Raw genomic sequence first — 23,398 nt, 5'->3', positions numbered from 1 at the left:
GAAAACTCCTTGATTTCAACAAAATATCTTGGTTTTCAACAAATCCCTTTGATTTTATGAAAATTATCTAAAATCATCAAAATTACATAAAATTTGGAAGAATGTTGGGACCCGCACCCATTGGCCGGCCGACCATGCCACGGCCATTGCCGGTCCCACACTCCCATTCCTTATTTTATATTTATTAATTTGTGTCTCTCATCTCATGGAAATTCCCTAATTTTTCCAAACTCTCCAGTTTCATGAAATTTCCCTTAAATCAGAGAAAAATATATAAAATCACATAAAATCAAGGTAACAGGAACCAATTGGTAATCCGGTCTTATATTCCCGAAGAACAGCCTAGATTAATCAATCACCTCTCTACAATCCTTCATGACTACACAAGCGTATTTTCGAGGAATATCAAACAGTGAGACGAAGATGTTTGTGACTTCTTTATCTTGCCTATCAGAGAACTCTTACGATCTCAAGCCAATCAATCGATTGTACTCGTACGATAGAAGATGCAAGATCAGATCACATAACTACGATAAAAGTAGTATCGGTATGGCTTCACAATCCCAATGAAGTCGTTAACTCGTTAACTCGAGTTTAGAGAAGAAACTCGAGTTTAGAGAAGAAACTCAAGAGTTAATGGAGATCGACTCTAGCGAGCGCACTAGTAGCACACAGACGTGTGGGGATTAAGTTTTTCTCTTGCTAGATGTCTCCTATATATAGCCTTTAAAATCAGGGTTTTGCCTTAGGTACAAAGCAAACTCTATCCACCGTTAGATGAAAACCTAATTTAGATTCAAGCCAATATCTCTCAACCGTTAGATCGAAATACATAGCTTGTCACATACACTTGGGTACACGTTTACTGGGTTTGATAAAACCATGCCCAAACGAGTACACGTATGTTGGTTCAACATGATAACCCAAAAGGTCAACCATATGAGCATCTCATATTAATCATGTTCTTGTTCACCATAACTAGTTCAATTGACTCAAATGAACTAGTTAAGAATTGTTAAATTGCTATGAGATCTTATTTAACTACACAAGACACAATTGAAAAAAAGATGATTCGATTCGATTAGAATCGGCTCATGAACATTATAACAACGGTTTGCATAAAGCATTCCTTAATAATTAATATTTCATTTTCAGAGCACATCTTTAGATCATAACCTCTTAAGTTCACAAACAAGTTCGCGGACTTAAGTTAATCGGTTGAGTTTTCCAAACTCAGCAGAAATTATCGGGTCAAGAACTTCCGCCAGTTCGCGTACTGGGTTCGCGAACTTAGCACACATACGAGTTTTGGAAATCCCTACAGAAATTCTCGGTCGAGAACTTACGTCAGTTCGCGGACTGAGTCTGCGGACTGGGTTCGCGGACTTGGCAAGCCAATTCCACAATCCTACCGATTTCTCTTGATCAACAAAGTTCGAAAACTTCGTTTCAAGGAATACATGGTTATATAATCTAAACTCTCATTTCAATCATTGAAACATTCTCATAGGGCGATATTCATTCGTGAAGAACAACAGACCTTTCTCGTCAGAGAAATTTCCAAAGTGATTGAAACTTTCATGACTTTCGTCACTAGGTGAAGATAAACCTGATCAAAGCGAAACGCTTTACCAACACATTATTTCGAGTAAAATATAAGCATACTCAGCTCGAAATATCAAGTGTAAATGATCTAGTCTATATAGCATACGAATTTTGTCTCATAAGAAGTAGGAGAAGAATAGATAGACTTTCGAGTGATAGATAAGTTCAAGTCTTCACATACCTTTTTGTTGATGAAGTTCCACAGTTCCTTGGTGTAGATCTTCATCGTTGTCGTTGAATCACCATGAATTCCTTGATCTCAACTACACTTTTCCTATCCTAGTCCGAGACTTAGCTAATAGGCTAGAAATCAATACTTTATAGATTTGATCACTAACATTGACAAACATGCTTGATATAGCAACGCATGCGAGGTTGACCGAGTTATGCTCTAACAATCTCCCCCTTTGTCAGTTTTAGTGACAAAACTATTAATACATATGGAGTACAAAAAAGATAAAGTTTAGTGGCTCCTATTCCATAGTCCAATCTTCAACGTTCCTTGAAATCTTCGTCCTTCCAAGTACTCCAATGATCCCAAAGGTTGTAAGTTTAGTATCACCGTTGTTGAAGATCCGTAGATATAACAATCAGAGAAATCGAGATTCTCGATCATTATTATACAGTGTCATAGTATTATTATGAACATCAAAGTCCAATTTCATCACGACTTTAACAATAATACTATGGTGATATGTATCAGTCCCCCTTAGTCAATACTCCATCTCAATCATGGAAACCACTCCCCCTTACACAATGATCCGAAAACCATATGTATTTGTAGTGTGACCTACAATATTTCTCCCCCTTTTTGTCAATAAAATTGGCAAAGGTACAAGAACGAGTTCATAATGAAATTTCCACAAGAGACATTTCATGACAAAAAGAAAGACAACATATCATCTTAATTTAGATGCAATCTTATAGCCGAATCTAACAACATTCATCAAGGAGTTTTAAGACGCAAGATAACCCTTTTAAAATTCGACAGACGCACTCCCGGCAAGATATTACCATTAAGCACAAGTTCAAAAGAACTCTCCCCCATTTGATATCATTCCCAAAGGAACAACAGGAGCGACCTTAATTTCGAAAAAAAAGAAGGATTTTTATTTGGACACCAAAAACCATGTGAATGATTTCTTATATCCAAAACTCAATCAAAATACTCACAAGTAAACCCATGAATATTCTAATTGGAATACGCAATTAAATCAAAACCACAAAAGTGATCAATTTAATTGAAAGTGCTCAACATAAGTAACCTCACGGAACAACAGGCTACGACTAAGTTAATCATATGGAGGTAACTAACTTAAGAGTTCAAGTACTCAACATAAGGAAAACCTTACGGGATACGTGACTACATTAATCAATAGAACATGATAGTGTAGCCTTTCATATACTCAACACAAGAATTTGTGGAATATATGAAAACTCAACTAGATTAATTACAAGAGAACCTATAATTAATACAATTGGAATACAAACAACCAAACTAATCACCGAAGTAATCAATTTAATTATTTTGGGCTCACCATAAGAGATTATGGAACCCCGATTAAGTTCATCAAGGAAGGTGACAAGCTTAATCGCACATGTAGTCAACATAAGAAAGAGAGAAAGAAAAACTTGTGGAGTACAAAACTAAATAACCAAGGATAATTAATTTAGTTCATAATGCTCAACATATAGCATCTTACGGAACAACCAACAAAGCCAAGGTTAATCGACTTAGTTGTAAGGTGCTCAACATAAGACACACAATGGAGACTTCACGGTAAAACATAGCAAGATGGATCAATGGAGATCAATACCGTGGATAACATACAAGGATCTATTCTATCTTTGCATCATTATATGCACAACAACATAATAGACTTTATCCTTGTCACACAAAAGATTTAATCCTATTTTCCATCAAATACATGATTGCATAGGCATACCTTTTGCATATATCAAAAGTTCATTCGTTCTTTCATCAACACGAATATAAATTCATGAAAGACTTTACTTTTGACCGCAATACTGGACCTTCAAGTTCACGGACGCAAACAATACATATCCCATAAAAATATTGCAATATAATAAACCAAGAAAATACTGCAATAATAATCATCCTCCAAATATTTTTAGAATTTAATACCAATAAACCTAAAAAATAACATAAGAAAATGAAAACAAAAATAGTTATCTGTAGTCACAATCATCGTTATTCAAAGCACTAGTTATTCTTCTATCTAAACCAAAAAGAAGACATACTAGGCATCTAAAGAGACAAGCTAGAGAAAATCAGACTACGTCGTTTCCCTGACTGCGAAAAGGGATATGGCCAACACAGGATCCTCACAGGACAAGGACTCTTTCGGCTTGTGAACGACAGCCTTCTCTGCATCATCAGAGAGATGATTCTCTTTACGAAGATCATTGATTTGAGATTTTATGAGAGCAAGGTCAGACACAACCTTTTTCAACTCAGTTTTCACCTTATCAAGACCTTTAAGAGTATCAACAAGATGCAGTTTTGCTTCCCCAAAGTACTTAAGAAAGTCATGAACAACTTCAGCATAGATCATATCATCCTTTTCAGCATCTTCATGAGTATACGCAAAGAAGCATGAGGCATTGGGATGATCTTCATCTACAAGAGTTCTTTTTTTCTTGGAATCGACCTCAAAACCTTTGTCAAGGAATACTTTTCCAAAACCGTCATAGCAAGAAGAGGAGGAAGACATTCTCAAAACTCCAAAGCTACCCGATGTACACGAACGTGACTTGCAACCCTAAGAGGTTGGGTATTTATCCTTGGGGACAACAATTTAGGGTTTCAAATAAACTGTTGACTCGCGCCAGAACGAAATCCGTTCGAGTACAACGAAAACCTAAGAAATAAATTCCTTCAAACAATTTGAAAAACAGGACCTAAAAACAAGTTTTAAGACAGTATGTAACAACTTCTTTTGACTTAACCAATACTTGAACTTAGCAGATCTGTCAACACAAGTTTAGCTATGGACGATAAGAAAATAGCATAACTCAACAGATGCAAGTAACAAGTATACTTGTTATTTGACACAACTTACTCAACATGATTTTATATGAGTAAGTTCTCGAACCTTCTGATTAATTAGCACAAGTACGAGCCACAGGCTCATTACGAGGTTTCTGTCTTTGGTTAAGTTTGTCTTTCCTCTTAGTCTTAGAGAGGAATCCTGTATGACATGAGAAATTATCATAAAATTTACTGTCATCAAAATAAGAGACATAGTTAGCCTCCTTACCAGAAGCGTCTTGACATGAGGAAGGGGATATTCTGTCGACAAGCTCTTTGTACCTCACAATTAACTCCATAATATTGTTTCTTATCTCATCGACTTTCCTTTCTTCTGGGATGACTTTCTCAATAGGAAAATTGTTGCATTTAGAGACACGGTGTTGGACATCCTTCGAACGATGTTTATTCAGACGTCTATTCTGCCTTTGAACATTGGAGGAAATCACTGTACTGACTTTCCTGTTAGCATACACATGATAGGTACAAAATCCAATAGGCTCAATCATACGTATGTAAGTCACACGTTTGAGAATCAAATATAGGGTGTGTTGTAGTTAAATTGAGGAATCTTTATTCAACTTAGAGTTTCTATTTTTTTTTAACAGAACTTTTGGTCTCACAAACAAGACAAACCTTTTGATCAGAAGATTTATCTCTTTTACAGAATGTCCCGAGTTTGGTGGAGACACTTGATTTTACTTCTGAAGGAAAAACATCAGAAGTTCTTGATATATTAGATTGCTTTGAACGACCTTGAACAGAGAGTTTATTCAAACGACGTTCAATATCCAAGGCATCTTTTTCGAGGATGCTCTCAAGAGATTGATTATCAGCGTCGTCAGGGACTTTGTAATCTTTTACACTACCAAGAAGATCATTGTCATGGAGTTTTAACTGCTTCAGTCTAACAGCTTGAATTCTAACCAGATTTAGAATCAATCTACTCTCTCCAGGTGTATCCCATTCATTAGAAGAACTGGCCTCTTTCGAGGGAAGAACGGAAGCATCCATGCCATAGTCTGTCTCTCTCGTTGAACCATCAGGTTTTTCTATATTCGAGATGAAATAGATTGTCTCTTTAATATACTTAGACGAGAGAGAATCTTTATTATTGGTGATGCGTTTATCAGAGATAGTACTCTTGTCCATAGATTCAGATCGCTACAAACACAGACTGATGAGGTCTTAAATGTGTTTTCCTGCTCTGATACCAATTGAAAAAACGGGGGTCTAACACCACCACCCAATATTTCGATTAGCAATCTGTATGGACTAACTCCGAAACACTTTGCTAGAGAATCAACTAGACAGTCAGACCCAATCTAGATAAAAAAGTATCTCAAGGAGTTATTATCTCAATCTCTCGATTTGATCTTTACTCAAGCAAATAGAAATCTGCGAGTCTTTATCAAAAAGATATAACTTGGACGGTACCAAACACCAATGTCCAAGGATCAATCAATATCAATCAACAACCAAAGGTTGGATTTCCAATTGATGATCACGAACGCACAACCTGTATTATTTCAATTATATAAAATAAAATGCGGAAAAGAAATAACACAGACACCAGAAGTTTTGTTAACGAGGAAACCGCAAATGCAGAAAAACCTCGGGACCTAGTCCATATTGAATACACAATGTATTAAGCCGCTACAGACACTAACCTACTGCAAACTAACTTCGTACTGATCTATAGTTGAACCCCTACCAATCTCTCAATGATACAAGGTACAGTTTTACTCCTACGCCTCTGATCCCAGACGGACACTGCGTACTCGATTCCCTTAGTTGATCTCACCCACAACTAAGAGTTGCTGCAACCCAAAATCACAGACTTGATAGTAAACGAATCTGTCTCACACAGAAAAGTCTATCGAAAGGATAAGTCTGTCTCCCACAGATAAACCCTAGGTTTTGTTCCGTCTTTAGATATAAAATCAAGGTAACAGGAAATAATTGATAATCTGGTCTATATTCCCGAAGAACAACCTAGATTAATCAATCACCTCTCTACAATCTTTCCTGACTACACAAGCGGATTTTTGAGGAATCACAAACAGTGAGACGAAGATGTTTGTGACTTCTTTATCTTGCCTATTGGAGAACTCTCACGATCTCAAGCCAATCAATCGATTGTGCTCGTACGATAGAAGATGCAAGATCAGATCACACAACTACGATAAAAGTAATATAGGTCTGGCTTCACATTCCCAATGAAGTCTTTAAGTCGTTAACTCGAGTTTAGAGAAGAACCTCAAGAGTTAATGGAGATCGACTCTAGCGAGGGTACTAGTAGCACACTGACGTGTGGGGATTAAGTTTTTCTCTTACTAGATGTCTCCTATATATAGCTTTTCAAATCAGGGGTTTTCCTTAGGTACAAAGCAAACTCTATCCACCGTTAGAAGAAAACCTGATTTAGATTGAAGCCAATATCTCTCAACCGTTAGATCGAAATACATAGCTTGTCACATACACTTGGGTACACGTTTACTGGGTTTGAGAAAACCATGCCCAAACGAGTACACGTATGTTGGTTCAACATGATAACCCAAAAAGTCAACCATATGTAACTACACAAGACACAATTGAAACAAAGATGATTCGATTCGATTAGAATCGGCTCATGAACATTATAGCCACGGTTTGCATAAAGCATTCCTTAATAATTAATGTTTCATGTTCAGAGCACATCTTTAGATCATAACCTCTTAAGTTCACAAACAAGTTCGCGGACTTAAGTTAATCGGTTGAGTTTTCCAAACTAAGCAGAAATTCTCGGGTCGAGAACTTCCGCCAGTTCTCGGACTTAGCACAAAAACGAGTTTTGGAAATCTCAGCTGAAATTCTCGGTCGAGAACTTCCGTCAGTTCGCGGACTAGGCAATCCAACTCCACAATCCTACCGATTTCTCTTGATCAACAAAGTTCGAAAACTTCGGTTCAAGGACTACATGGTTATATAATCTAAACTCTCATTTCAATCATTGAAACATTCTCAGAGGGCGATATTCAGTCGTGAAGAACAACAAACCTTTCTCGTCATAGCAATTTACAAAGTGATTGAAACTTTCATGACTTTCGTCACTAGGTGAAGATAAACCTGATCAAAGCGAAACGCTTTACCAACACATGATTTCGAGTAAAAGATAAGCAATGAATACTCAGCTCGAAATATCAAGTGTATATGATCTAGTCTATATAGCATACGACTTTTTTCTCATAAGAAGTAGGAGAAGAATATATAGACTTTCGAGTGATAGATAAGTTCAAGTCTTCACATACCTTTTTTTTGATGAAGTTCCACGGTTCTTTGGTGTAGATCTCCGTCATTGTCGTTGAATCACCATGAAGTCCTTGAGCTCAACTACACTTTTCCTATCCTAGTCCGAGACTTAGCTAATAGGCTAGAAATCAAGACTTTATAGTTTTGATCATTAACATTGACAAACATGCTTGATATAGCAACGCATGCGAGGTTGACCGAGCTATGCTCTAACAAGTTCTCTTAGAGACAGACTCGGAGAACCTTCGAGAGCTGTTGCATCATATAAAAACCTCAAGCCTCACCAAAGACCCAAAAATATCACTCAAACAAGATATCCAAAAGCCTAAGATAGCTTAAATTGGGGATTCATCAAAACCGCTTTCACCAAGTTGGGATTTCCAACAATTTCCATAGATTACATTATGTTATATGTCACAACTGTTACACACTTAATCAATATAAATGGTATAATATGTGCCGAAATCTTATCTGCGAATATGGGAAACCTCCAAAATCAAAAGCTAGTTCAGGGTCTTCGCATATCAAAAAAAAGCACCACCAATTATTCACTTAATGTATGAAAATGACCTTCTAATCACTTATAAAGCCTCTGTCCAGAGTAACTTTCACCTCAAGAACCTGCTTCACTCTTATGGAACTTCAGGGGGTCAGATAATTGACACTTCCAAATCAATAATTATTCATCACCCGAGATCGGATCTGATCAAGGTTAATTAGTAATCTTCAGCAAGTATTTGATATGCCGGAAACTTCAACCCACCAACCTATCTAAAAGTATGATTCAAATAAGGAAGAGCTTCTAAACACACCTTTGCACCTCTCCTTCAAAGACTAGCTCGAAAAGCTAAAGGATGGAAGACAAAATGCCTAACCAAAGTTGGAAGATTCTTACTTATGAAAACCTCCCTAATCCCCACCTAAAATCACCTTGTCCAAATACAAAATCTACTTGTCAATGTCCACAATCAAATAGATTGTATCACCAGAAATTTCTTCCAGGGACAAGATTTGTCAGTTAAAAAGCTTCATCATATTGGTTGGGACAAGGTAACAAAACCAATATTAAAAGGAGGACTGGGCATAAGGAAAAGCAGTGACAATAACAAAGCTCTACTCATGAAGAGAATTTTGATCTTGTACGACAGGTAGTCTTTTCGGTGAAAAATATCTCTATCAACAAGCAATTCTACAAGGCATTGATACCATACTATCTCCCTCTAGCGCCCAATGGAGGAAATTAGCATCAATCGTCCATACCATGCAGCAATTTATCTTTCATCGTATAGGAAATGGGTTATCAACTCCAATAAAAGCCAGCAGTTGGATTCCACATTCCCCAAAACCTAGACCCAAATCAATGTTACCCGATCCGAAAGGTAGCTCATATCATTGATCCAATCTCCTACAACTGGAACCAAGAAAAATTAAATACTTTCCCCAATTTTGTAGACCAAAAAATCATAAATATCCACCTCCCCCATGATAGCCAACAAGACAAAATTGTATGGACACATTCAAAATATGGAAAATACACCACTTCATCGGATACAAATGTCTAATTTATGATCAACATAACCATACACCCCTTCCACCCACCAAATTCCCGTGGACCTTACCGTATCTACCAAAAGTTCAGCTTTTCTTGTGGAAAGCATTCGATGAAGGTCTATCAACCTTCTCTCTCCTTCATCACATCCATTCAACCGACACATACATTTTCCCCAGATGCAGTAATGACCCAGAACCAGCGACTCACTATTAATTCAATGTCCAACAACAACTGCATCTGGAACTCTCTACTCACACAACCGTCAACCAAACCAAATTACAACATTATCCCACATTTTCTTTAACACCTCATATAACCATCTCCCAAATCCTACAACAATCAGCACAAAAATTTGTCATCTCATCTTTCTATTTTTTATTCTGGACCTTATGGTTAGATACGAATGATCTAGTATACCGCCAAAAGCAAACAACAACAACAAAAATCTTAGCTTACGCTCAAAATCAATAACAAGAATATTTTGCGGCGCTACAATCCTTACCTCCGATTCTACCAGGAGATTCACTGATACTTACCACTCAAGAAGCACCAAAAGGATCTCAACAATATCGGTATGATGGTCCATCCCGAAGATCAAATGGATTAAGATTAACACTGATGGGACGGCCAAGGGTCATCCAGGCCCCGCATGTGCATGATTCATTTGTAGGGATTCCGATGCACGAATGGTAATGGCTCCAGCTCAACCTCTAGGAATTACGACTTCCTTAACCGCAGAAACCTGGGCTCTGATTTTGGCACCGAGAACAGCAGAAGAAAGGCAATGGCCAAAAGTTCTCTTAGATACAGACAAGCCCACCTTTTACTAGTCAAATAGTATATCTTGACTATGTGGGTACCACATACCCGCGTCAAATTGTAACATAATCAGTTTAATAAAACTCATGCTTCAAAAAAAATAAAATAAAATGTATATTTGTACGAACACATGAGTTGTAAGAATCTTCCAACGCGTGTCTACCGATTATAGAGTGGGGAAAGTGTAAGTTCTCTGTCAGTTTTCATACCCATAATCGGTTCACATCGACATGAATATATGCCGATTTTGACAAGGATTTTTTTTTATATAAATTACTAGAACCGGTATATATATACCTCAATTACCACGGATTCTTATAATCAGGATTTGTAGTGATTAATATGCACCGACTTTGGGTGTTTTTCGAATGAAAGCATCACCCCTGAATCGGTCTAGAAGTGCATGAACATCCACCGATTCTGGGTTGATTTTTTTTTCCAAAAATAACTGAATTTTTTTAATGGTTTAGTGATGATGAATTAAGATTGGTTGATTTCTAGGTTAATAAGATTAATCATCTTTTAATCAGTCGGATTAATAATAACACAGTGTCCTAGTCACTGCTTATGTGTACTGCCAGCTTGCACTGCCAGCCTGTTGCATCATGTATCTGCCTGCTGTCAGCGTGTCTTGTTGTCACTCTCCGATTGGCTCCCTTAGATCACTACCTGACAGTTACTGTTGAATTGTAATAAATTCTTTTCTTTTCTGTCGGTTTTCTTCAAGACAATTACTGTGAGTAATTACAGGTTTTCTTTTGTAATCTCCATTAAAACAGTTCTTCAAGAACTTGTAATTGCTGCTGCTAATCATACAATCATGGTATCAAGAGCACCAGGGATCCTCACTTCCGTTCACATACTCTGATCTGATTCTTCAAGTCATTCTTACCAAATCTTGTTTCTTGAATTTTCTTTTTCAATCTTTTTTCTTTTTTCTTTCGATTCCTCAATGGCGCTCAATCTTTACGACACACGAATCTCAAACATTCCACTCAATCAAATCACTAGTATCATCAATTTTAAACTCAAGGATGATAATTTCATCACCTGGAAGAACTTACTCTTGCCATTATTGAAACTTTACAAGGTTCTAGGTCTAATTGATGGTACAATTCCTTGTCCTGCAAAGTTTCTTACACAGGAAGATCTTGATCAAGGTAATGTAAATCCTAGTCACACAGCTTGGATTGATGATGATAATACTTTGATTTTATGGATTCAGTCAACCATATCAGATGTTGTTATTCCTTATGTTGTTGGTGTTGATTCATCTAGAGAACTGTGGCTTAGTATTGATTCTAGATTTGCAAGAACTTCAACAACTCATTCTATTCAATTACGCACCAAATTACAATCGATAAGGCTTGGATATGGTACAATTACACAATTTTTGGGTGACATAAAGAAACTTTCAGATCAACTATAAGCTGCAGGATCTACTATATCTAATGATGAATTAGTGGTTTTGATTTTAAATGGAATTGGAAATGATTATCAGGCCTTTATTACTTCCATTCGTGTTCGTAATCCACCAGTGACCTTTGATGAACTTCACAACTTATTACTCAGTGAAAAAGTTGTGGTGAATGAAAGATCTAAGTCACTTCTGTCTGAAGCCAACAGTAAGGCTTTTGCAGCATTTCAATCTCAACAGGCATATTTGGCTCAGCAGAGGTCTGCATCTTCACACTTTCCTTCATATTCTTCATCCTACAGGGGTCGTGTTAGAGGTAATAATTCCTATAATCCTTCTTTTAGAAGCAATTTTCAGCTGCCTGCTAAAGCATCTACCTCAAATCCCTTTCACTTTAATTCTCAACCACCAGCACCACCACCACCAAATTCTACATCACCATCAACTACATTTTAACCTCCTCCTACTGGACCAGAAATTCTTATTTGTCAAATTTGCAATAAAACTGGACACACTGCTCTCTCATGTATACATAGACTCAACTTTGTCTATCAAAATGTTCAAACTCCTAACAATATGAGTGTTATGCTAGCTACTGCTAATATTCTTGGTGAAAATCCATGGTATGCTGACACTGGTGCTAATAATCATATAACTCCTGATGGTTCTGAAATTCAATATGGTTATGCATACACTGGAGAAGAGGAGAATCAGACTGCCAATGGAGAAGGTATGGCAATTACTAATACTGGCTTTTGCTTCAATTCTACATCTAATCATACATTTAGATTGTCAAATGTTCTTCATGTGCCAAAAGCTTCACAAAACTTGCTATTTGTCCAAAAGTTTACTTCAGACAATAACTGATCCATTACATTTGACTCTAATGGTTTCATTGTGAAGGACTTGTCAACTGGGAAGATTCTTTTACAAGGCCCTCATATTAATGGTCTTTATCCTGTACAATTCATTCATGAACAATCACCTAAAGCTCTTGTTGGTGTCACATCTTCAGCATCTTCTGATCTTTGGCATAGAAGACTTGGACATCCATCTTTTCAGACCTTACAACATGTTTGTAGGAGCTTAGCTCTAACTAATGTAATCAAAACTCAATTATTCTGTCATGAATGTAGTTTAGGTAGAAGTCACAAATTACCCTTTGTTGAATCTCATCATTGTAGAACTCAACCTCTTGATCTTTTACACTTAGGTTTATGGGGTCCTAGTCCTGAGAAATCCAATTCAGGATATAGGTATTATGTTAACATTGTAGATGACTTCTCCAAATATTGTTGGATATTTCCACTTTATGAAAAATCATATTTCAAGCAAGTTTTTCTTCAATTTAAGATTCAAATTAAAAACATTTTACATTCTCATATTGGCACTATAAGAACTGATTGAGGTGGTGAATTTTTGCACAAAGATTTATCTGCTTTTCTTAGCAATAATGGTATTGTTTATGAACTGTCTTGTCCTCACACACCATAACAGAATGGTGTGGCAGAATCAAAACATAGACACCTAGTAGATGTTGGCAGAAAATTGCTGCTTCAATCTGGTTTATCCAACTCATTTTGGGTTGAAGCTTTTCATACAACAAATTTTACTTTTAACAGATTACCTACTAGATCCATTGGTAATAAAACCCCTTATGAGGTTCTGTCCAATCATAAAACTGATTACCATTTTCTTAAACCTTTTGGTTGCTTATGTTACCCTTGGCTGAGACCATATACTTCTTCAAAACTTGATGCAAGGAGTTTGGCTTGCATTTTTATTGGATATAGCCAACAACACAAAAGCTACAGATGCTTAGATACTACCACAGGCAGAGTTTATATATCCAGACATGTTGTTTTTCAAGAATCTATATTTCCTTTGAAGCCTTCTTCACTTTTATCATTTAATTCTACTTCAGTTGTTTCTTCATCACACACTACTTCAACTACTAGTATTGATACTACTACTTCTGAAGTTGTTTCATTACAGAATTCTCTTGATACTTCAGTTACTCTGCCAGCTCCTACTGTTGATGTTGATACTGCACTGCCAGCTCCTTCATTGCCAACTAAGAATGCACTACCAGCTCCTTCATTGCCAACTGAGAATGCTCATAAGATGATTACAAGGGGTAAAAATGGCATCTTTAAAACCAAAGTATATTCTTCTAAACATGCTTTGTCTGCAGCAATGACTGATAAGTTTCCACTTACTGCTCCAACTTGCTTCACTCAAGCTAAGAAGAGTCCAGTGTGGAAACAATCTATGTTTGAAGAACATAATGCTCTTCAAGATGCAGGTACATATTCTCTAGTTCCTCCACATCCCTCCCAAAATTTAATTGGCTGCAAATGGGTGTATAAGATCAAACAAAATCCTGATGGGTCCATCTCTAAGTTTAAGTCTAGACTGGTAGCTAAAGGATTTCATCAGCAGGAAGGACTTGAATATACTGAAACCTTTAGTCATGTTGTTAAACCAACTACCATCAGACTGGTTCTAGCTCTTGATGTTCATTTTGACTGGCATATTTCTCAGATAGATATCAGTAATGCTTTTCTTCATGGTGACCTGACTGAGGATGTTTACATGACTCAACCACCTGGATTTGTGGATGCTTCAAAACCTGATTATGTCTGCAAACTTCACAAGTCTTTGTATGGTCTTAGGCAAGCTCCCAGGGCTTGGTTTCAAAAGCTAATGGATGTTCTAGTTTCTTATGGTTTTCAATCTTCATCAGCAGATTCTTCTCTTTTTGTCCAGAAAATTGGCTCAACGATTACAGTTATTATGGTATATGTTGATGACATAATCATTACTGGTAATTCAAAGGCTTACTGCTCTTCTCTTATAACAGTTCTTGGGACTCATTTTCCAGGCAAGGATCTTGGCAGCATTCAGTATTTTCTTGGTCTTGAGGTGAAGAGGAACTCAAATGGCTTATTTCTCTCTCAAACTAAATATGCCCTTGATTTACTTGACAAATTTGATATGGCTGGTGCTAAGCCATGATCCTCACCTGTTCCAGTTAACTGTAAGATTTCTGCTACTTCAGGTACTCCTTTAGCTGATCCAACACCTTACAGGTCTCTAGTTGGTGCTTTACAATATTTGACATGGACAAGACCAGAACTCAGTTATGTTGTTAACCAAGTTTGTCAGCATATGCAACAACCTACAACTGAACATTTTATAGCAGCTAAAAGAATATTAAGGTATGTTAAAGGTACTCTTGATTATAGGGTCTTGTTCTCTAAAGGTCTTCTTGCAGTTCATGGATTTAGTGATGCTGACTGGGATGGAGATCCTGGTTCAAGGAAAAGTACTGGTATTTTTTGCATTTTCTTTGGCTCAAGTCCTATTTCCTGGTCTAGTAAGAAACATAGTACTGTTGCTAGGTTTTCTACTGAAGAAAAATACAGAAGCTTAGCTCATTTTGCGGCTGAGTTAAGTTGGATTTGCAAAGTCTTACATGATCGTCATATTTTTATTCCTCTGGCTCCTACACTACACTGTGATAATTTGAGTGCTATTTCTTATTCTTCAAATCCAGTCTTTCATACAGGAATGAAACACATGGCTGTGTATTATCACTTTGTCAGGAAATTAGTTCAGTCCAAAGCTTTACATGTATCATATATTTGCACTAATAATCAACTTGCTGATATATTTACTAAAGGCCTGTCATCTCCAAAATTTGGTTTTCTTAGAGACAAGTTGCAAGTGCTTTCTGCAGCTCAATACAACTTGAGGGGGGATAATAACACAGTGTCCTAGTCACTTCTTATGCGTACCGCCAGCTTGCACTGCCAGCCTGTTCCGGCCTGTGTCTGCCTGCTGTCATCCTGTCTTGCTGTCACTCTCTGATTGGCTCCCTTAGATCACTACCTGACAGTTACTGTTGAATTGTAATAAGAGCTTCTCCAATGGAATGTATGTGAAGATAAATGTCTAAGTCCACATAGGATAGACATTCATTTTCCCTAAAAATCTTCTCCAACCCAACTTTTTAAATCAATATGAAGATGACATGGCTTAATTTTTGTTAGACATTGTCAAGGTGAATGTTAAGTTTTAGACATTCATCTTGACAATGTCAAGCTATCAAAGTAAGCTTTTGCTTCTTAAAATTAATTTCAGTATATTAAATAGCCCTCTTTAGGTGTAATAAAATCTAAAATTTACTAAAAATAAAAAATGCATTTAATTCATAAGAAATCACCAACAACACCATTGGAGATGAATTGTTTTCTCCCCCTAAATTTAAGGAAAAATTGGAATGAGGATGTCTCATTTGGGTTGCCACCTAGGAAACACACACAACCACCATTAGAAAAGCTCTAAATACTTTTCTTTTCTATCGATTTTCTTCGAGACAATTACTATGAGTAATTGCAGGTTTGCTTTTGTAATCTCCATTAAAACAGTTCTTCAAGAACTTGTAATTGTTGCTGCTAATAATACAATCAATTAACACGAGTCCATCTATGTGCACCCATGCTTAACTAGGGGTGCACATTCCTCCCATCCTTACTGGCTACAGCTAAACCATGGTTATTGTACCTAACATGGTCCACCATGTCAAACAAAGTTAATTTTGAGAAAACAGAATTGAACTATTTTCTTCATTCATAATTTCCCATTTCTTACTGGATTCCTCTTTTCTCCAACGACGTCTCTTCTATCTTCATCAATTTCCCATACTAGATTTAGAATTTAGAATTTAGAATTTTGGTTGATTTCAAGATTACCATCTTCATAATTTTCTAGAATTTCATCTTCTTGCTTATATCGGTCAAAACCATCTGATTTTTTTTTTTGATCGGTTCAAAACCTTCTGATTAACCAGTGAAAAATTGCAAAATCACAAATTCTATGGACAACCCAAAAAAAAAAATATCGAACAACACTGTGATTTTGGAAGTCAAAATGGAAAGGAGGTTTGTGGTTCAAATCGTGAAAATTTTGGGGAAGTTGTACTGGAAAATCAGTGGAAGATGGCGTGTATTGCTGCCATTGGTTACGGTAGTGAATGATGATGATTAAGGGGTGAATTAGGGTGGGTTTATGTTTATGAAGTTGGGTTTATTCTCAAACAAGAGCTTTCAGCTATGAGGACAGTGAAGAACAAGTTGTTGTCGTCCGGTTTTTCGTGGATAAACGGTGACTGATTGATTGAGTTTTATGAGTTTACATAGGATTTAGGAAACCTTGATTGTATGTGACTCAATACTGCAGTTGGGCTTAGAACACTAACAACTAGAATATTGCTACATAAGCAGCGGCAGGCGGGCATGCAACCTGCTTGTAGAAAAGCCTGAACGACTCACAAGAACTCTTCCTCACCCTGACGTCAACACCAGAGAACTTGCAAGGCCTTGGTATCAACTGTATTCGGTTTTTGAAGCTTAATTTCCCATTTTTGAATTTAATTGTGTTAATTGACGATGAACATGAGAAAATAGCTTATTTTAATGGAGAATAATCGACCCTTGAGTGTGTGTTCTCACATAATCGTTGGACAGGATTTCAACAAAACTGGAAGGCTACTCCAAATTCCAGTTGAACCAAGATTGGAAATATACACACCTAAACTTCTACTGTCTAATATAGATTTTTCCGGATTTTTCCTTTCCTTCTGAAGTGTCATGGTGTTGTTCATAAAGAGATACGAGAGAAAAATGTAGACAGAGAAGTCCAAAGCAGAGAGAATGAGATCTAATGCATTAATAATACAGTTGTGTTTCCCTAATGTGGACCATGTCTATTAATAACTGAGGTTACCTACATCCAATAAGGATGGGAGGAATGTGCACCCCTGGTTAAGAGAGGGTGCACATAGATGGTTTCCATTAACACTAATTATTCAGGGTTAAATTACCTATTAAGTAAATAGTTGGCTAAGAGATTCTCAATTTTTCTTCTAGTGATGCGCCCCAACTACTATATATAGGCCTTAAACTATGGAGACGGAAGTTATTATATTGTCCCGAATTTCCGGTGCTGCATATGTAAACGGGAAACACATTAAACGCGAATTAAGAAATTCCAAGATTTTTCTCCAATCCGCATGTTTGACCGAATTTGCATTTTATCTTGTGCGCATTTCTACCGGTCCAATTTCTTTCCACATACCCGAATACACTAGACAGACTCGGCCATTTTTTGAAAGGCAGTTTAAAGGCGAGAGGAATTTGGTTTGACAAGAATACAGGATTGTCTATTTTAGAACCGAATTTTTTTTGTTTGTGTGAAAATGGATATATTGGTTTTGGTAGGGTAGTGACCGAAATTGAACGAGATAACACACCTCTTTTACAACCGGAACTTCATTGATGCGCAGCTTCCTCACAGCAGAACTAAACATCCTAAACCTAGTTGCCATGTCTGTAATGCAAAGAACTTTTGGCTTCCCCTTCTGAACCCACCCGAATGTTGTTTTAGAGAAATATTGATTGATGTAGCTAGCTCTGAATCGAAACGATGAAGTAACTCTCAACAACAACAAAGAGCAATTTATATAAAGAAGACCAGAATTTCCATAAACTCGAAAGCAACTCTATATATAGAGAGAGTTGTAAATCAATCCATAAACCTGGTGGAAACCAGAACCTTCTAAACCTCAGATTTGCTATATTAATTACAGATCTCAATCTCCTCTTTTGAGAAAGGAAATTGGACCATATCTTTCCTTAATTGAGAAAACAATTAATACAGTAAATCCGCTTGAGTAACAAACTCTGAAACCGACTAAGAATCCATTATTTACAATCTCCTCTGCTGGATTCCTGTTCTATTATTGTTCCTGAATCTATCTATAACCATAAAGACATTGTGACAACATAGTATACCTAGGGCAAAAATTTGAAACTTGTACACCCAAAATTATTAAAAATCACAAATTTATTGTAAACATATTCAACTTTGATTTTCTTTATTTTTTTTCAATTGCTTTAGGAATCTTACAAAGGATAGTAACTTCCATTACAGTCACCCGTTATTGTTTCTTTCAGCAATTAATCAAATCAAATCAAATCAAATCAAATCAAATCGGTCTGATAAGAAATCAGAATCAAACAGTTAATCAATCAAAAGGGCCGTAAAGAAATTACTTACTTGAGGTTGGGGCTTTAAGCTTCTTCGACAATCGCTGAGGTTCTAATTGAATCTATTAAGGTTGAGAGTTTTGATATTGGTAGGAAAATGAAATGGGCAAATTAACAAACTAACCAACTTCCGACCATATAATTAATAAACCGGGCAAAAAAATTTAATCTTTTATAAAGTGGCATTTCCGTTAAATTTGACACTTGGACCCACCAAATTGGTCTACTCAATTGACTAAGTCAATTATTCATGGTATAAAGACCATTTTATCCTTACAAGTGCATACATTAAAGAAAACAGTACTACCTCTTCTTCATTTAGGTATGTTGTTATTGCTATTGCCATCAAAACCAAAACAGGTAAATCTGCTGAAAAACCCATTATCTAAATCTTGTTCTTCATCAACAGCAATAGGGTCTTCTCATTTACATCATCAGCAACTTCTTCTTCGTAGTCAATTAGCTCAACCCATTCATACAAAACCTTTGCTGCATCATCAATTGTTTAGTTCATCCAATTTAATTCAAGCAGCACCTGCTACATCAGATCTTCAACCAACCCTGTGAATCTCAATCGACGGCACAAACTCCTAATTACAGATTTTGTTGTTCGACTACGGTTATAAAAGTTGAAATTAAAAGATGACGAAGAAGGGAAATTGTAAATTGAAGCAATATGGGTCTTTGATTTGAGTATGTACATCAAACCCAGTGTTTATTTATCTTCGTATTATTCATATTAGATGGTTAATTGTATTAATGTTTACATGGAGTAAAAATCGAATTTTAGGGTTCTTCAAAATTGGGGGTTTATTGATTTATGACTATTTGGTGTTGTTGGATCTGATCTTGGTTTGTAATGATCATTTGATGGTATCTTGATAAAGTAAGGTCGTGATTTGTAGCTTGGTGGTTTCGCTTTGTTGCTATGGGTGGTACTGGATAAGCATCGAATCATGGTGATGAAAAGTACTGCTTTGTTTTTGTTTTTGGTGATGGGGTAGTGATGAAATTGATTATATGATCTTTTATTCATACCATACAAATCAATCAAGTTGTTTTGCTACTGCGTGAATTGGATGGTTGTAATTTTATGTGGATATAAATTTTCATTTTCAGTTGAATGAATTTGATATTCTGGATACTTTTAATTAGAATTGGTTTTGTAGAGATGTATCGTTTGAATTTTGAGATGAATAGAAGGAATTGAAGGTCGGGGAAGAAGAAACAGGAGACGAATTTAGGTTAGTCAAAATTTTAGGGGCTTTTAAGTCTTCTACAACTGGTGCGTTTGAGATAACCGGTGTCACCCGTTTTTTCAAAAAAACGGGATGGAAAATGTCAAACTCGGCCAATTTATAAAACAATTTCAAAAAACGGTCAGTTTGTTAAATATTGTACAAAAACTTGGTCACTTCATAAAAAAGCCCAATTGTTGTTGACGACAAAAATATAAGACCAGAGTAGGACCGTCCTGGCCCACAGGCTACTAGAGGTGGGGCTTATCCTAGGACAAACTAGCGCGTCAGAGCAGGTCTCTATAGTCCACTCCAGTTCCAATTTTAGTTCATGAATCCCCTTTATCATGTCTTTATCCATCTTCCTCTGATACTCTCAATCACCTCCATTGTTAACCGTCTCACAAGGTATGTAACTGTTCTCATTGTAGTTGTTTTGATGTTAATTGAAATTGAAAAGGATAACCCATTTTTATCTCCTTTAATAGCAACACAACTTAAGACCTTTAGAGCAACCACAATCATGGAGAGGACCAAATACTAAAAACCAGACCAAAAGCTAAAAAAATTGGTTTTTTTTCTAAGGTGAAGCGCAGTGGTAAAAGACTAAAATTTAATCCGACGGACGATATGATAGCGTACGAAGGTGAGCGGATCTATAATGAGCGTATGAAAGTGAGGCGTGGTTATAATGTTCACCTGATTGGGGCGTATGTATTGTGGACGCTCGGTATGGGGTGTACGTATTATGCACGCCAGGCATGGGACGGGGGTGAAATCTACGCCCAAGGGATGGACGGACGTATTAAGAGCGTCTGGTGGTGCGGAAGTATGAAGAGCGTCTGGTGATTGGGCGAACATTACTATGTTCGTCTAATTCTTATTCTTTCTACAGTCTTCTCCTCTACAGAGAAAACCAAAGCCGACCAAACCATAAGTAAATTTAATCCAAAAATCGTCAAATATCTAATCAGTTTCCGGTAAACATCCTCGAACAACCCATATGTTCTTACGAAGAAGTATTTTTCCATCGAGGTATGTTATCAAAACGAATGCTGAGATAAATAATGGTTTGCTCAAAATTTTCATTCCCAACATCATAGAGGAGAAAAAGGAGAAGCTTGTTACTGAAATTCAGGTTGAGTAAGTAATGGAGTTTTAGATGAAATGCAAGCCAGGTGGTTGTTCTTAAGCTCTGTTTTATAACTTCTAATGCTCTGTTTCTTTTTTCTTCTTTTCTATCTAGTTTAATTTATGTTGTTTTTTAGGGCTTACGAATGATGTTGGGTGTTAGAAATTTTTTGAGGGTACTTGTGGGTGATTTTTCCATTCTTATCCTGATAATCATGCTAAAGTGTAATCATCTCCGTCTTTAGATAGAAGTGTGTTGAATCTTTATAATCAGTAAATGAAAAAAAAACACTAGCTATGTAGTATTATGTTTTTTCTTCGAATAAAAAACCAAACGCTGATAAGAAACAGAGCATTAGAAAAGAAGAAAAAAGAAACAGAGCATTAGAAGTTATAAAACAGAGCTTAAGAACAACCACCTGGCTTGCATTTCATCTAAAACTCCATTACTTACTCAACCTGAATTTCAGTAACAAGCTTCTCCTTTTTCTCCTCTATGATGTTGGGAATGAAAATTTTGAGCAAAAAACAACATAAATTAAACGCTAGAAAAGAAGATATGTGGTAATTTCGCCATTACAAATTACGCGAGATAAGGGCTGGCTACATTTTCCCTTTGGATGACCTTTTTTGTTTTATTGTTGGCCCCTAAATCCTTTCGAGTAGCCCCTAAAAACGCCATGAAATTAAAGATACATTTTTGTTTTTGTAATAACGTGGTCATAAAAGCAAATCTGTGACATGTTGTGTATATAGTTTGCTCTCTCTTCAGGAATCATAAAACTTGAACCCTAACCAAGAAAGAAAGATTTCTTAAATATAAATACATACGTGGAAGTTTCCAACTATCAAGGCTAGGCTACATTATTGCATCTTGAAACTAGAAAATACAAGTGGAAAAGTCAAAGGCAAGCATTTATTTTATTTTGTTTTGGAAATAAAATAGGAAATTTTATGAAATTCTACGGATTTAATCTGTTGACTTCAAAGATGGGACTCGGGATCTCAGCTAAGAGCAACCACAGTCACGACCAAATTTGGGTACTAAACCCAAATTTGGTCCCAGAAAGTATCGCAGTGGTGAGGAGTAAACCCAAATTTAGTCGCCAAATTTAGGGTTTGAGACCAAATGTGGTCGTCGGCCCAGACTAAAAAAGATATAGTGGGACGGAAGTATTAGGAGCGTATGATACCAGGCGTAAGTTTAATCACCGTATACAATCAGGCGAGCATATAATCACCGTATGAGTCAGGCGCATGTATAAACTCCGCCCCCTTCAAACGCGTCAGACGATGTTAATACTTACGCCTGGAATGGGACGGATGTATAAAGGGCGTATGAATGAGGCGCAGTTATAAAAAACGTCTGGGTTGGGCGCATGTATTGTGAGCGTCTGTGTCTAGGCGTATCTTTAATGTACGTCTGGGTGAGGCGTAACTTTAATGTACGTCTGGGCGAGGCGTATCTTTAATGTACGTTTGTTAGCAGGCGTAATGTAGGGGAGCTGACCTTTGGGATTCTCCAAAAGATGATGAAATGCAGACTAAAGAGGATTGCAATCTGAAGCAGTTGAAGTTAGGTCACAGTGGTGCATCATTAGGAGGAATACATGGTCCCCTACCCTTCATCGTTCGTTGCTTTCTAAAACGAGAAACATATAATCATCTCTCTTTTTTACTTAATTAAACCTATAGAGGCATATCTCCGTACAATCCCAAAGGTCAGCTCCCCAAATTTGGGCACGCCCCATTCAGACGCTCCTTCTATAAACGCCCCAATCAAACGCATCTTGTATAAACGTCTCACCCAGACGCATAAGCCATTAACGCCCGAAACATACGCACTTTATATCTCCGTATGAATGGGACGCACTTTTAATCCCCGTCCCTGTAGACGCACTTTCCATCCCCGTCCCATATCCGGCGTTAATTATACCTACGCCTCAATCAAACGTGCATTATACCTACGTTTCACTCAAACGCATAATATAAAGCCGCCTAATCAACAAACGTGAATATAATTTCCGTCTGACATCGGGCGTGTGTATAAGTTACGCTTCACCAAATTTGGTGTTCTACCACTGCGCTTGAACACCCAGAATACCAAAATTTTTTGGTTTTTAGTCTTACTTTTGGTATTTGGTCCGTCTCATGGCTGTGGTTGCTCTAACAGGGACAAGT

This window comes from Papaver somniferum, chromosome 7 (genome assembly GCF_003573695.1).
Source record: "Papaver somniferum cultivar HN1 chromosome 7, ASM357369v1, whole genome shotgun sequence".
In the NCBI taxonomy this organism is placed as follows: Eukaryota; Viridiplantae; Streptophyta; class Magnoliopsida; order Ranunculales; family Papaveraceae; genus Papaver; species Papaver somniferum.
This window is presented reverse-complemented; position numbering follows the sequence as displayed.